This window comes from Podarcis cretensis (genome assembly GCF_951804945.1).
Source record: "Podarcis cretensis genome assembly, chromosome: 12".
Lineage (NCBI taxonomy): Eukaryota > Metazoa > Chordata > Lepidosauria > Squamata > Lacertidae > Podarcis > Podarcis cretensis.
The window spans coordinates 39,304,760-39,319,372 of NC_137181.1; the positions used below are offsets into that span (position 1 = coordinate 39,304,760).

Sequence of the window (14,613 nt, forward strand, 5' to 3'; positions counted from 1 at the left end):
TTTGTATTTGTATTCAAAAAATCTTAATAAATATTTATATAAAAAAAAGAAGAAGTGAGAACAGACAGAGGTGAAGAGATTCTAGGTTTGGCTGCTGTTTTGGGGAGAAGGGGGAGGGCTCTTATGTTTCCATGGACAGCTCACCTTTCTCATCTTTCTGGAAGAGGTGCTTTCGTTCTTATGGAATTGTTAAAATGACTGTTGATAATAGTATTAATTAATCTCCAAATAAGAAACAGAATATATTTTATATTTAAAAAGCAAGTCATGGTCAAGTGAGAATGGACCATGATAATTAAGAATCTGAAGAGGTAAATTAGTAAAAGCTATACTTGTTTTAAGGAATGAATGGTTTCTTTTCATAAAGAAATTAAAACATTGGCTTATAATACCACTTTTTGGGGTTAATGGTTTATCTAAAGTTTGAGGAACTATCATTCAAAGTCACAAAAGTACTTTTAAGTTTTGTTCATCACCTAATGGTCAATAAATTTTGAATTAAGGAATGTGTAAGCACATTTCCTCAGAGAAATTTCAGTCAAGCTCCATGGATGTTCGACTTTTATTTACCACTATCCCCACCAACAACAAAACCTAATTACTTGTGGCTATTAAAAGAAAAACATGAAGTCATTATCCTCACCAGTTTTTTACTAAGAAGAAAACGGCTCCTGCCTTCCACTGTTTTGACCAATGAGAGCAAAGGCACTGGAATAACAGGTAAGCACCAGGCATTTATTTTAAAGCTTTATTTGATAAATGTACTTTTATTTTATTAAGATTTAGTACAATTAAATAACTGCAAACAGATTAGGTTATCTAGGGTATCAAAGTCTTCTACACTGATTTACCTACCATATGTCCCATGTATCCTTAAGCCTTCTCAACATAACATTTTTTGCTAAGAAGTGGGATAGATTTTTCCCACTTTGACACTGCATACTGTTAGGTTAATTGAGAGTCCTAATCCATGACAATGATTGTGAATTTGGAATCAGGGTGATGATGTTGTTATTACAAATTAATACTTAGTATGAAGTGTATGTATGTTGGCTGATTACTGAACGGTAACATCTAGGTTACTTTTTTATATTTAATAGGATTTGTATAGTGCTTAATCATCTAAGGTTATTATGATCAGAGGCAGTGTTTGTTTTCAATCCATATTTTAATTCTGCCCATGAGTTCAGCAGCATGCATGATGTGACCTCAAGTCAGTAAACTTTATTACTGAGCCAAGATTTAAATATTTTAAGATATAAGACGGCATAAAGCAAGGTGTTAGTGATGTGTTAAGGGAATAGAATATTATTTTTCACCAAGCTGGGGATCCCATCCTGTGTTGAAAATACTCCTTATTGACAACTTGGTGCTATTATTTCAGCCCCAATTAGGTGTGCCTAGTTTTGTATCATACACCGTTGTGTGTCATGTGTCATGTCATGTGTGTCATGTGTGTCAGCATGAGCATAAGCGCTTAAGCATGCCCCATTCTGCCCCCTCCCATCCCTGTTCTGCCCTTTTAGTGACGTGTTTAGTGACACCTTAGTGACGTGTTTAGTGACACCTTCGGTCACCTCTGGGTTCACCGCTGTGCACATGCACACAATCATGCGTCATTCAGACATGTGTTAATCGGTCATTGCCTGTATATCTAAGGCAGGAGTGAGTACCAAAAGTGACCATCCAAGTTTCTCTGTTTGGTCCTTGAAACTTTCCCAAGGCCACACACCTTTACTAACTGTGCCGTATACCCTCACTGAGTGCGTCTGGCTGGCTCGAATGTGTCCTAAACTGTGATAATGCCTTTTGCTTGCCTGGATGGAGGTTGGAGAGTTGTGGGTGGGGATATGTAAAAAATCTGACTTTTGTGTGGCTGGAATGAAGTGTGTTGTACAAAGTTAAAAGTCACATCCGTTGCTTGGTCACTTTTGCTAGAAGGCTGCCCATATGAGACTGCAGCTCTTTGGTCTGAAAATGATACCTCGCCAAAGGGCTAGCCAATTCTAAAGCTGCCGACAGCAGAAATGAATTGACTGCGTAGGATCAGACTATAGTTTTCTTCGCCAACAAGGTAGGGAGATAGAAAAGAGATCATATGTAATGTTTGTATAGATGAGGGAATTTCAGCAAGTATAACTTGACAGAAAATGCCTATGGGTACTTTGATACTATGCATTACATATATAGTTTTTACATCTTCTGTCTTGAAAAACTCAGTTATATTTTATATCATAAAATATTATCTTTAAGAAACCTGTGCTATATATTCTGTCCCACTGAACAACTTGGAGTCAAATAATTTTAAAGTTGGAAGGCACCCCAAAAGTCATCTAGCCCAACCTCCTGCAATATAGGAATCTTGGCCACAGCCATCCCTGGGTGGGTTCGAACCACCAACCTTCTGGTTAACAGCCAGGTGCACAGACCACAGGTTAAATGTTACAGCCTACATGAGAATACATTGAATAAATTATGTAATATACATTATTTTGCTCATATCGAATGCTCATATAAGTAACACAGCTTCTAAACACATCTAGGAAGGCAATAGAATTACCTTTTCTTTTTAAAAATTAAGCCTGTTCTTTAATTTTTAGTGATTAGGCAATGGTGGGCATTCCATTTCATCCTATGCTTTGCTTCCTTCTTAGCATTTCAAACCCTTCCAAACAAGAAACAAGAGTTAGCCCAACAAGAAAATGTAAACATTACATAGAAACTATTTGTGATCATCCAGAACAGCAGTAATTAATGATAATGCAATCATTCTGGCATGGGCAAATAAAATAAACATTTGTATGGCAGGAAATCATTGTCTCTATTTGTACTCAAATGAATATAACCAAACTTCATTATTAGTTTGGAATTCAACTATTTCCCTTTGAAATTCTTCTGTTGGAAAGACTTCCACTGTTCTATCTTTGGATCAGTATTCTCTATGTTGGCTGCTTCTCTCATGCTGTTCTTTGTTCAACCTACAGATTTGTAAATGGATTTTAACAAAAATACCATAAACTACAGGGTTCTGTTCTCCAAAGTAAACTGAGTCTGCAAAGGCTGCTTATTATGCCACTACTCTGGGATGTGGAGCAGCACAATAACATTAAATAACTGCCTGTGGAATGTGTAACTTCCAGAGGGCTCCTATCAATCTTTTTCTTTTTTTGCACTTTGTGCAACAGGAATGTTCTAATGTCTACTATAGCTACAATGCTACTTATGCATAATTACTTTAGAGGAAGTCCCATTGAACTCAGCAGATGAGGCTGCATGTCTGGTTTAAAGAGAATGACAGGGGGACAAATAAATGCCTAGGTTCATGGGCTTAACACAAATCCAGAAAAATGTCATTGAATATCAGTTCCACATTAAAAACCATTTTTGAAACTCCCATCTAGTTCAAAAGCTGCACAAGGTCTGGTGATTTAAAAAAGCAGGGGAAGTATGAAAGGTACTAAGTCTCATTAAATGAAATTCACAGGTTTTGGAGCCTGACAATTGTTTGGTATTTCCATTACTCATAAAACAGACGAAAGACCTGCAAGGTGCAAGGAATGACAAAAGAGGACAAAATGAGCAGCAGGTATAAAAATGAGCAGCATAGGAAGTTAATAAGATGTTGAAAAAAGGAAGGAACTTGGTTATGTGTAATATTTATTTATTTATTTTTAAAGGAGGAATTTTAACAGCTGCCATTTCAGGAGATGATTGTTTTGGATTAATAGGCAGAATAATTGTTGCAGTATACATGGCTAAGTAATAATATCATTATAATATGGTAATATCTTTTCAAATTTTCTGATCCAAATACATGGGTTTACTGTACATTTATGATAACATTTAAAGACTTTTATCCTTTAAAATCCAATGACATGAACATACAAACTTTAACAACATTTTAAATATATAAGCTTTTGTTTGTGTTCTTACATTCCAGCCCAATAAAATTCTGCACTCTTAGCTTTCTCTGATTGCAGTGTTCTAAGCACACAGATAGACTCTGGAACCAGCACACTTCCGCCACATGGAGCTGTTATGGAGAGAAACATTCAGTTCCAATATCTTAGATTTCTGTTGGAGCCACGTGTCCACACCTCTCTAGGCATACTGCATGAATTTATTTATTAAGAGTACTTTTAGTCCACCTTTTATCATATGAGGCCAGGGTGGGGTACAATATAGTTGAAACAACAAAAATGTTTCTATACAGTTAAAAGACCAGGTAAAAACATAACAAAACATTAACTCCTATACAGTTAAAAAAACAACAACAACCCTACTCATTGACTCCTTAATTGCAGCAGCATACTGACACTAGTGGGGGACGCAGGTGGCGCTGTGGGTAAAGGCCTCAGCGCCTAGGACTTGCCGATCGAAAGGTCGGCGGTTCGAATCCCTGCGGCGGGGTGCGCTCCCGCTGCTCGGTCCCAGCGCCTGCCAACCTAGCAGTTCGAAAGCACCTCCGGGTGCAAGTAGATAAATAGGGACCGCTTACCAGCGGGAAGGTAAACGGCGTTTCCGTGTGCGGCTCTGGCTCGCCAGAGCAGCGATGTCACGCTGGCCACGTGACCCGGAAGTGTCTCCGGACAGCGCTGGCCCCTGGCCTCTTAAGTGAGATGGGCGCACAACCCCAGAGTCTGTCAAGACTGGCCCGTACGGGCAGGGGTACCTTTACCTTTACCTTTACTGACACTAGTACTGTATCTAATAGTCACGCAGGCAAGGTAGGCCTCTACTTAGTGTCAAAATGATCAGTGCCAGTCACACTTCCATGCAGAGGTCATCCCATGATTTATTGCATGAAACACTTGTAACATCTGAGAACGGGGGGTGGGGAGGGGGTGGGCGTGGCGTCTAAGAACCTTTGCATCTCCATAATTTTCTTCCTCTGTTGACAAGAGTCAAATGCTGTGAGAGACAGCAGCAGCAGCCCAATGAGGGAAGCAGGTGCTTGGGCCTCCATTTCTTGGTTGGGATTATTTCCCAGGAGCATATTTGAGGACTGGGACAAGTACTTCATATTATTTATTTATTTAAAAAAATTACCGCCCTTCAGGCCCATGCAGAGATTGACTGAGGCCTGGAGCAGGAGTCTTACTATAATAAAGTTATAACAGACACCCGAAGAATTACATTTGCTTCGTTAGTAAGTTTATAACCTCAATGGAGGAGACTATGAGGATTGGTTTTGGCAAGAATGTTGGAATTCATTGTTATACATGGAATATGCTCTTCAAAACTTATTTGTATGGAAAATAGCTACAACATGTTTTTTTTGGGGGGGCAGAATCAAGTTGTATTGAATTACAAGTTGACCAATAAACTGTTTTAATTTATGAAAAACTAAGGTATATCTCATTTCACCACAAGATGGTGTGTGATATCAGCATTGCTAGGATATGGATAAAAATATGTTGCTTATCCAGCTGGTCTATAAAAGCTTGTGTACTAAAAAGCGATATATCAACTGTTCTCTCTCTCATTGGCCTGCCTAAGTGAAGAGTCAAACCTCAGTTTCCCTATCATGTCAAAAGGATATACTGTTAAAGGCTGCAATCTACATTTGAAAAGGACCAGTTTTCTCTTGATAGCATTCTCCTTTTCTCTTTACACTGTGCATGTAACTTCTTATTTGTGAATTCGTCTCTAAATGAGACAAGAATCAGTTTGGATAATAAACAATAGACGACAAGCTGTGTGCAAACATCAAGAGTGCAAACAAGCAACCTTCCAGACCTAGAATAACCATAAGATTGTGACTAGTGTTGATCTTAATCCTCTGTGATCTTTTAGCCCAACAGCTGATGTGCCTGAGAATTAAAATGCATTACCTTGTTCATTACAAAAGGATAGTTAGTTGAATTGGCTTCTTACAACCACCTGTAATGCCCGTTACTTCTTTTATGTAGTTTTGAAATGCAAAACCTACCCAAAGGAACTACTTTTTCAAACCAGATTTTATTTGTATGTGGCTGACAATAAATTTGCTATCACAGTATGATGAAGAGTGCCATAGCAAAGTTTATGCAAAAATAGTACTTGGTAAATATATAGTGATATCCATTAGTGCTCAAAGCCTTTCATTTTGCAAAGATTATAATGCAAACCCATCCAGTTTTGGATATGTCATTGTTAGTGTCCTAATACTATTATGTAAAAAGTGAATTTTGGGTGTTACAAGGAGGAGTATTAAAGGCTTACCACAGGCCAGGAGGAAGCCAAGCTGAAGTCAGGCAATATTCTGTATGTGTCTAAATTACATAAAGTAATACAAATTTATTTGTTTAATTGTGAAATAATTTTTACTAGTTTTTTTTAATGTACATCTATCTGTCTATCTCCTTTGAGAATTGGGCAATGTATACTTTTACTGTAACTTTGAATCAAACTAGACCTTTGGCTATTTTTGTTGCTAAAAACAAAACAAAAATAAGATGCTTCTTTTAGTCTTGCTTTAAAGCTTAATAACAGACTTCCATTATGTAAATTCTCATAATGTGAATTCTAATCTCCTACTTACATTGATGAAAAATGATGCAATTAGGACTTAATTAAGAACTTGTGCTTATTTTTTATATTGTTTTTAATAGTGTGTTAGAGTGTTTTTTTAAACAGCAAAAAAGTAAAACAATTAACAACAGCTTAAGAAAACCAACCTTAAGGGAGAAAAGACATTTATAGTTGATTTAAGCAAAGTCAATAAGCTAAACCTCAAGCCAAAGACAGGTAAAATAATTCAGTGCAAAGTGTTAAGTACAACAAAGAATCCGGTGGCAAAAGTTTCATGGCATAAGCTTTTCTTGACCATACTGCAGTTTATCTAATTCATGGTTATCTTGAGTTGTAGGTGTAAGCCACCTTTCATTGTACAGTAATTGAGAGTACATTGAGTGAAAGAATGACATTATGCTTATTGCGATGAGAGAAATGAATAGCTGCCATATGATATAGTTCTGCTGCGGTGAGGCTAGAGGGCCTGCGCCCTTTGCAAGGCCTTTACCATCTGGCCTAGGGGGCAGGGCCTGGACTCACTGGAACAAACCTTGGGGCATTGCTGGGGGGGGGGGTTCTGCTATTGTTTCCATTCTCCAACTGTCTAATGTATTTTAAAAGGTGGTCAAGTAGCTTTTAATCTATGGGGTTTAAAATTTGGGTTGTTTTGTTGGTTTTAAAGTTTAACTGGGGTTGTGTGTTAGTTTAATTTGCGTGCCATTGTAAATTATGCTTCTTTTATTATTTTCTAGTAGGTTTATGGGTTTGTTTTGTTGTTTTTATAAGAAAACTTGTTTTTAAGGGGATAGGTTTTGGGCTGCCCCCAGAGTGGGCCCTAACCAATAGGATGGCTGGGGCAGGTTCTACAGAGGGTGGGATATATTGGGACACCCAATCTCAGTTATCATGGTCAGGAGGAGGAGTTACGCTACAATCAGACCACGTCATTACTGAGGAGACAGGTTTAGTTGTTGTTTGAAGACTATCCCTTCCTCCGGGTCTGGTTGGATACTTACCGGAAGGATACTGGAATCAAAAAGGGTGACCCACATGATCTTAAGGTGCTGCTGCGCAATGCCAGGTCAGTGATCCACAAGACCACTGCCATCCATGACTTGATCGTGGATGGAGGAATTGACCTGGCATGTGTAACAGAAGCTTGGTTGGACATGGCAGATGGGCTTGTTCTTGACACTGCTTGTCCACCAGATTTCTCTTACACACAGCAACCCAGGTCATGTGGGCGGAGGGGGTTGTTGCAGTGATTTTAGGAAGTCATTAGCTTGCACCAGGTGTCCTATTGGGAAGACCCAGTTTTCTGAGTGCATGTTCTGGAAGTTGGGCAATAGGGGCAGTACAGGATTCCTAAAGGAGTACCAACATCTCCACTCCACCAAGGATTCCTTGTCTGAGCTGCTTCAGGTTGTGGCGGATGTTCTCCTGGAGACACCTAGTTTGGTTGTCCTAGGGATTTTAACATCCATGCCAAGAGGCTGCTCAGGACTTTGTGGAAAGACCTCCATCGGGCTGTCCCTGAATCAGTTTGGCCCAACCCATAGCCGGGGATGTGGCTTAGACCTGGTGTTCACCTCTGTGGACGTGGGTGATCTGACACTAATTAAATATGAAACAAAAGAAGTGCCATGGTCGGATTACTTCCTGGTGCAACTAGACTTCTCCATGACCATTCCCCTCTGCAGGGAGGTGGGACTGATTAATTGTTGTTTAGTCGAGTCCGACTTTTTGTGACCCCATGGACCAGAGCACGCCAGGCACTCCTGTCTTCCACTGCAGTCTGCAGTTTGGGGATAGGGACTGATTAATAGGCTGTCACACAGTTTCTGTGTTGCTGTTGTTGACTTCTCTTTTCTCCAAGCAGCCTCTAATATTTTGTTCCTTTTATGGACAGGGCTCTTCCTTTGGCATTTGAACTGAAAATTGCTGTCCTTCTAACTGCATAAATGGCAATCTTGGATCCTCCTTTTCTCCTATGCCCTGCTAAGTTTCCAATAGTAATTTGTACAGCAGATGGCAGTAATTCTTCTCTCTCTCTCTCCAATGTAAAGTGTTTAAGGGCAAAAGATGAATAAACAATAAACTGCATGCCAAACCTTTGTGAAAAAATGAGTGAAAAAACGGAATTCATTGTTGCTGACGAACACATTGAAGTCCACACTCATATAATTGGCTATGTGATTCAGGGATTGCCAAAAAATCTTTTATAATCTTTAAACTATGCATTATCAATACATGCATGATTTGATCTCTGCCCAAATTAACAGTGTGTTCAAGAACTTTTGTTTTCAGTGACCTGGTTGATCTTGAAGCTAGAACTCTACCATTAATAATAATAAAAACTGTCTCTCTTGTAGGGTAATTAAAGGCAGATGCATTTAATTATAGTGGATGGTGCAATAATGAATACAGAATACTTATTTCCTAGTCAACTTGAATTTAAATATACACATTTTTAACTACTACGTGGTTTTACTCAAAGAATGGTTATAAGGCACTGATGTATGTGTGGGGAGTTCCCAGTTGCCTTTTTCTTGAAACATATGAGAAGTTATTCATTCTTCTTGCATTATTATTCTAGCATGGCAATAGTGCCCCATCTTTCCATTAGAAGATAATTTTTCAATTTCATTTTAAACTAAATGAAATTTAGTTTAGTTGTCCTCTTTATGTCTGGATGGATTTTTTTCTGCCACCAAACATAACTGCTTAAAATTTACTAAATGCCTTGTGTCCATTGTCACTGGCTTCTTTCCACTTAATTTCAGCAGCAGTGAAGCTGCTTCAATGCATTTTATAACACCTGGTGGCCCAGAATGCATTTCTGGAGCAATGCAAGGAGGACACCCACATACCGTAGTTCCTCCTACACTGCTAAACCTCAGAAGGGGCCTCAACTTTCATTGGAAGAGCAGGGGTGCTTCCAGATTACCTTTTGGAGCATTCCATTCTGATTTGTTGCAGTAGATCAGACAACATTGGCTGTTTACTGAGCGTCAGTATTGATTCATTTGCTGTGAAGGTAGGCTATGTTGCATAACTCCAAGCATTAACCTAAAATTTCCAGTGTATTTTCTTCTCACTTGCCTTACTGCAAAAAGTCTGATCTTTTGGGAAAGCAGGTTTGTTGCACAAGATCTCCCAGTAAGCTTTAGTTACACAACCTGAACTTGCTGGTGTGTGCCCTGGTTGAAGCCTCCAGAGGGGTGCCATTGAGGTTCCCAGCCTCTGTGTGTATACAAATGTGAAGGGTATGTGTGCCAAACTGGCTCTTTGACCCAGGTGAAACAAAGCCTGGTTTTTCCCCTGCAGCCTGGAAGCCCTCTAAGCTTTTATTTTGGCAGAGGAAACTTCCAAAATAATAGTTTTCATCAGCAGGCTTCACCCCATCCACATCATTCTTCACTGAATAACAGGCTGCAATCCTAGGCACACTTAGCTTGAAGGAAGCTCCATCAAAACATAGTGCAGGTTACTTCTGAATTAACATGCCTGGGCTTTGGACATACCTGGAAGTGCCAGAAACATCCTCTTTCCATGCATCCTCTTTCCATGCTTAAGAGTAATGTATGGAGTACTGCTTTTATATCTGTCCTCTAGAGAGATGTCCAAACTCTACTACATCTAACTCATGCATGTCCCACAGAAGAGATGTGAAAGTCGCTGTTCCCGACGTTGGGAAAGCACATGGTTTCCACGCAAAATGTTTCCAGGTTCAATCTCTGGTGCCTGCAGGTAGGGCATGGGAAAGACTCCTGCCTGAAACTCTGGGAATGTCGCTGCTAGTCAGTCTCAACAATTCTGAGCTAGATGGTTCAACGATCTGACTTGGTTTAAGGCAGCTTCCTATGTTACTATGTTTCTTGTAAGTGTTAAAAGAGGCGGCACTTGTAGATGACCAATTAAGCCACCTGGATTACTCAGTAGAACCTGCCCCACTTAGTTTGATAGCTGACCTTTTTGTGTAATCTTTAAATTAAGGCATTTGTCAGGAGACAAGCAAAATAATACCATCCCGTAATGTACATCTCTCTTTCACTCTCTCTCTCTCCTCTGGATTAACTATAAGTGTCTGTCTTAATGTGAAATATTAAATAGAGCATTCAGTAGTCAGTGCCTTGTAACCATCTAGGAAACATTTCTTTATTTAATTCATAGAGTCATGATATATATTACAGTAAACTGTGTTCAGTGGGGGGGGGGGGGAGAGAAAAAAGAAAACGATTTCTATGTTGTTTTTCAAAATATGCCATGTATGTTAAATACTGACATCTCCAAGAAAAATACTTCAAAACACACTTTCAATAATTCCTTGAGGTTTAATAATCATTTGATTTTGAAGTGTAGCTATGTATCAGCGTTAACAATAAACATACACTTGTGCTTTTTTAGATCAAAGAGAGCTTGTAAAACATGAGAATTGGAGGCAATTGCTGTCATCCTAACTTCAGGTATGTCTATGCTCACTTTTAAGTTAGAAGTTGTTAGAAGACAGTAGAAGCACAGCAAAATGTACACACAAGTCCCGTATCTGAACCAAGACCCAGACATAACCAGTTTCTCAAGAAGATAGTATTCTAACTTTAGAAAGAATTGGTAGGATCCTAGGCTCTGTGTTGTTGGATTCTGTCTTGGGAGGTAATAGATTGCATTTCTGGGGGTGAAGTGAAATCACTGGAGAATCACAGCGCCTGCTGTGGCTGCAGAGACCAGTAACTCATAACTTCTGCCTCCAGCATTGTTTTTGCTGCATTACTAGCACCAAACTAACCTCTCCAGGGCACAAGCCTGGGTAGTGTGTATGGAGCTTCTGGGCTGCCCAAACGCCAAGATCCCCCTCTCAGCCTCATTGATGTCCAAATGAAAACAGAGCAATACATTTGGCACCAGCTTGGCTGCATGAGTTGCTGGAAGGAGGTATACAAAATGCCATCCAAACACGTTAGGGGCTCTGTTCCCGATTTGTTTAGGGTTTACTCCTTAGCCTTTTCTTCACCTTGGGGTTTACTTCTTGCATATGAGTACAGCTGTAAGGCAGCTGAAGTTTAGGATCAGAGTTTTCCTTCTTCTAAATAGGCTACCTTGGTGAGCCCCACCTGTCCCTCATTTCCCTCTGCAGCATATGCAGTAACCACAGGGATGGACTTTGGCTTCTGCTAACTGCTTTCTTGACTATTGGATTAACCTATTGGTCTCGTCTGCTCAATCTCCTGGAGCCTGTCTTAGCATGCAGAGGAAGTCCATAGCTCACCAAGGGCTTGAGACCCATTGGCTACCCTCACTTGGTTTAATCGGCTAGTCAAAGCCATTTCCTGGAGTGTGGCCACTGTCACATGCTGACAGCTTCTAGGAACCACAGTCATAGCTGAGTGCAGAGTAGGGACCAAAAGTGGACAAACTACCCCAGAAGAAGCACGATGTGTCCCCCACCAGATGTGTGACCCACCAGAGATACCACTTCTCCCCAACACCCATACACCTTAGATCAGGCATTGGCAAACTTGGCCCTCCAGATGTTTTGGGACACAGCTCCCATCATCCCTGACCTCTGGTCCTGTTAGCTAGGGATGATGGGAGTTATAGCCCCAAAACATCTGGAGGGCTGAGTTTGCCTATGCCTGCCTTAGATTATATACCACTTAATTCTATAATGTGTGATACAGGAGTAACTCTGATACTATAATGTTAAAGTTTCTGGGAATGGAGTATGCCCAGTTTTTGAGTACTATTTTTTGAATAATTCAAACATACACTAATAAACAACTTAAACTTTTCATAGTGCATTTATGAGCTCATACTTGCATTGTCAGCTTGAAAAAATGCCTTTTATATTTTAACCCACACACATTATTTTACGGGGTTGTAAAATAGCGTGTGTGGGCTAAAATATAAAAGGCATTTTTATATAAAAGATGCAACATTTGCCAACTTATTATATGAAACACGTGTCCTTTCCATGTGGGCTGCTTGTTCTGTGTCTTCTTATAGCATAAAACTGATGGTATGTTCAGAAGGCAACCAAACTGTTAGAATTGTTGGGAGCATTTGTGTTTCCTAGTGCACGTATACAAGCTTGACAACTGTTGTCTGAAGCAGAGAAAGGTGTGCACAGGAAAGATGTAATTTGGCATGGTTGACAGATGTATTGTTTGATATCCATTACCAAACTGTATGTAAAGTGCTCAGTAATTAAGACCTTTGTCACTGAAAACTGAGTAGAAATATTTATTGTCATTACTTTTTAAGAACAGCTTTGCATAAACAATGACCACTGCTTAAAATACAGGAGGTCCTCAGGATCATTCCACTAGCTAGGATGAACACAGCTTATAACACTGCATTGGGCATCCTAAAATGCAGTTTTGACAGAGAACTTGCAACCAGGTAGCAGGCATCTTCCCATGACTAGCAGAAATAGCTGAAGTAGGCTAATGCACTTAATTTGCCTGATTTACACAGGTTACAGAATCCAGCTTTTTGTGATGCAGAATTTAGGTTACCTTCATTCAATATGTGTGTATGTGCACAAGTATCCAGATTTTACAAGTGTCCTGTTAACCTAAAATCCTATGCATGTTTAGGCTGAAATTTAGGCTTTCAGCATCTTTTCCCCTCTGCAAGTGTGTGGAACCTACTAGGGTGGCCCACTCTTGAAGGCTGATGGATCCCAGTTTACTTCAAGGCAGCTCTGGGTGATTTTATAGCTGATATGGATGACACTCTGTTAAAGTTCTGGCTGATTTGTGGGAAATGTAAATGGGCCAAGTCGTTGACAATTGCCAATGAGTGCCCTCCTCTGTTTTGTAGAGCCTGCTTGGTTTCTTGATATACATCAGAGCTTAGGACGGTGAAAACTCCAGATGAATACAGTTGAACACTATTGAATGCTCATTATCAAGCCTACTCAGTGGCGGCAAAGTCAGCAAAGAAGGAATACTTTGCTTCCTCTGTTGCATCCTCACAGTGCCATCCAGCTGTGCCATCTAATCAACATATAGATTAAAAAGTCTAATGCGGCCAATGCCAAAACATTTATCTAGTTCTTCACTACCATTGTGCTATCTTCTTATATTCAGTGTAATTTTCTCCCAGTAGCATATAAAAATATTAAATGGTGAAGAGCAGATTTAGGATAGAACCCTGCATAGCCCCAATTCATATATTCTCACTGGTCTATTCGCACACAAGTCTATTAATGCATTGGAAGCCTTTCTGGTTTTCAAAACATACAACCAAGCACAAATCTAAGAAAGTACCACTGGCAGTTATACCCTACCTACTGGTTGAAATAAGATTTATTCTGGGCTGAACACATGTATTTGGTGAGAATTGTTATTTAAAATGTTATTCCAAAATTTACTCAGAATAAATTATGAAGATTTACTTTGAATTAATCCATCTACATACAACAGGACCTACACCTAAGGTATTGTGCATAGGATGGCAACCTTATAGATCAATCCTAACCATGTATGCTCATAAGTCCTACTGAATTTAATAGCGCTTACTCTCAGGTAAGTGGGAGTAAGACGGCAGCCTTAGCTCTGATTGTTGAAGCATCCTCTGAGCATGCAAGCAGAGCAATAGACAGGTTTGTGCATGTGCAGGTTTATAAATTTGCTGACTCTAGTGTCAAGCAGTAACTTATACAGTGGTACCTCAGGTTGAAACTTAATTCGTTCTGGAGGTCTGTTCTTAACCTGAAACTGTTCTTAACCTGAGGTACCACTTTAGCTAATGGGGTCTCCTACTGCTGCTGTGCCACCACCGCACAATTTCTGTTCTCATCCTGATGTAAAGTTCTTAACCTAAGGTACTATTTCTGAATTAGCGGAGTCTGTAACCTGAAGCGTCTGTAACCGAGGTACCACTGTATGTGCAAGTCTGCCATCATATATTGGTGACCATTGTCAAGTCAAATAATATTTTTCTGTAGTTCGTAGTTCACACATTGGCTGAAAGATAGCAAGTGATAAATATGTATGTATGAATGAGCCTTGTGTCATATTGAGCCACAGAACATATTCCCCATTGCATCTACCAAACACTAATACCAGGTTAAAATTGAATCTATCATTTTTTGTCATAATAGCCCCACCATCT

At 39.6% G+C, this 14,613-nt stretch overlaps 1 protein-coding gene across 4 annotated transcripts in view; it reads left to right on the forward strand.

Annotated features, from left to right (window-relative positions):
* The window catches only part of PLCL2 (phospholipase C like 2), a 153,840-nt gene that overhangs the window by 4,366 nt on the left and 134,861 nt on the right, over positions 1 to 14,613 (forward strand). For 2 of the 4 annotated variants that reach the window (XM_079947189.1, XM_079947181.1), the window contains exons 2-3: positions 71 to 720; positions 10,903 to 10,961. The gene's annotated coding sequence lies outside the window, so the exon portion shown is untranslated. Of the gene's footprint in view, positions 1 to 70; positions 721 to 9,298; positions 9,533 to 10,902; positions 10,962 to 14,613 lie in introns of those variants that run through there. The other 2 variants (XM_079947182.1, XM_079947185.1) reach the window with 1 other exon arrangement.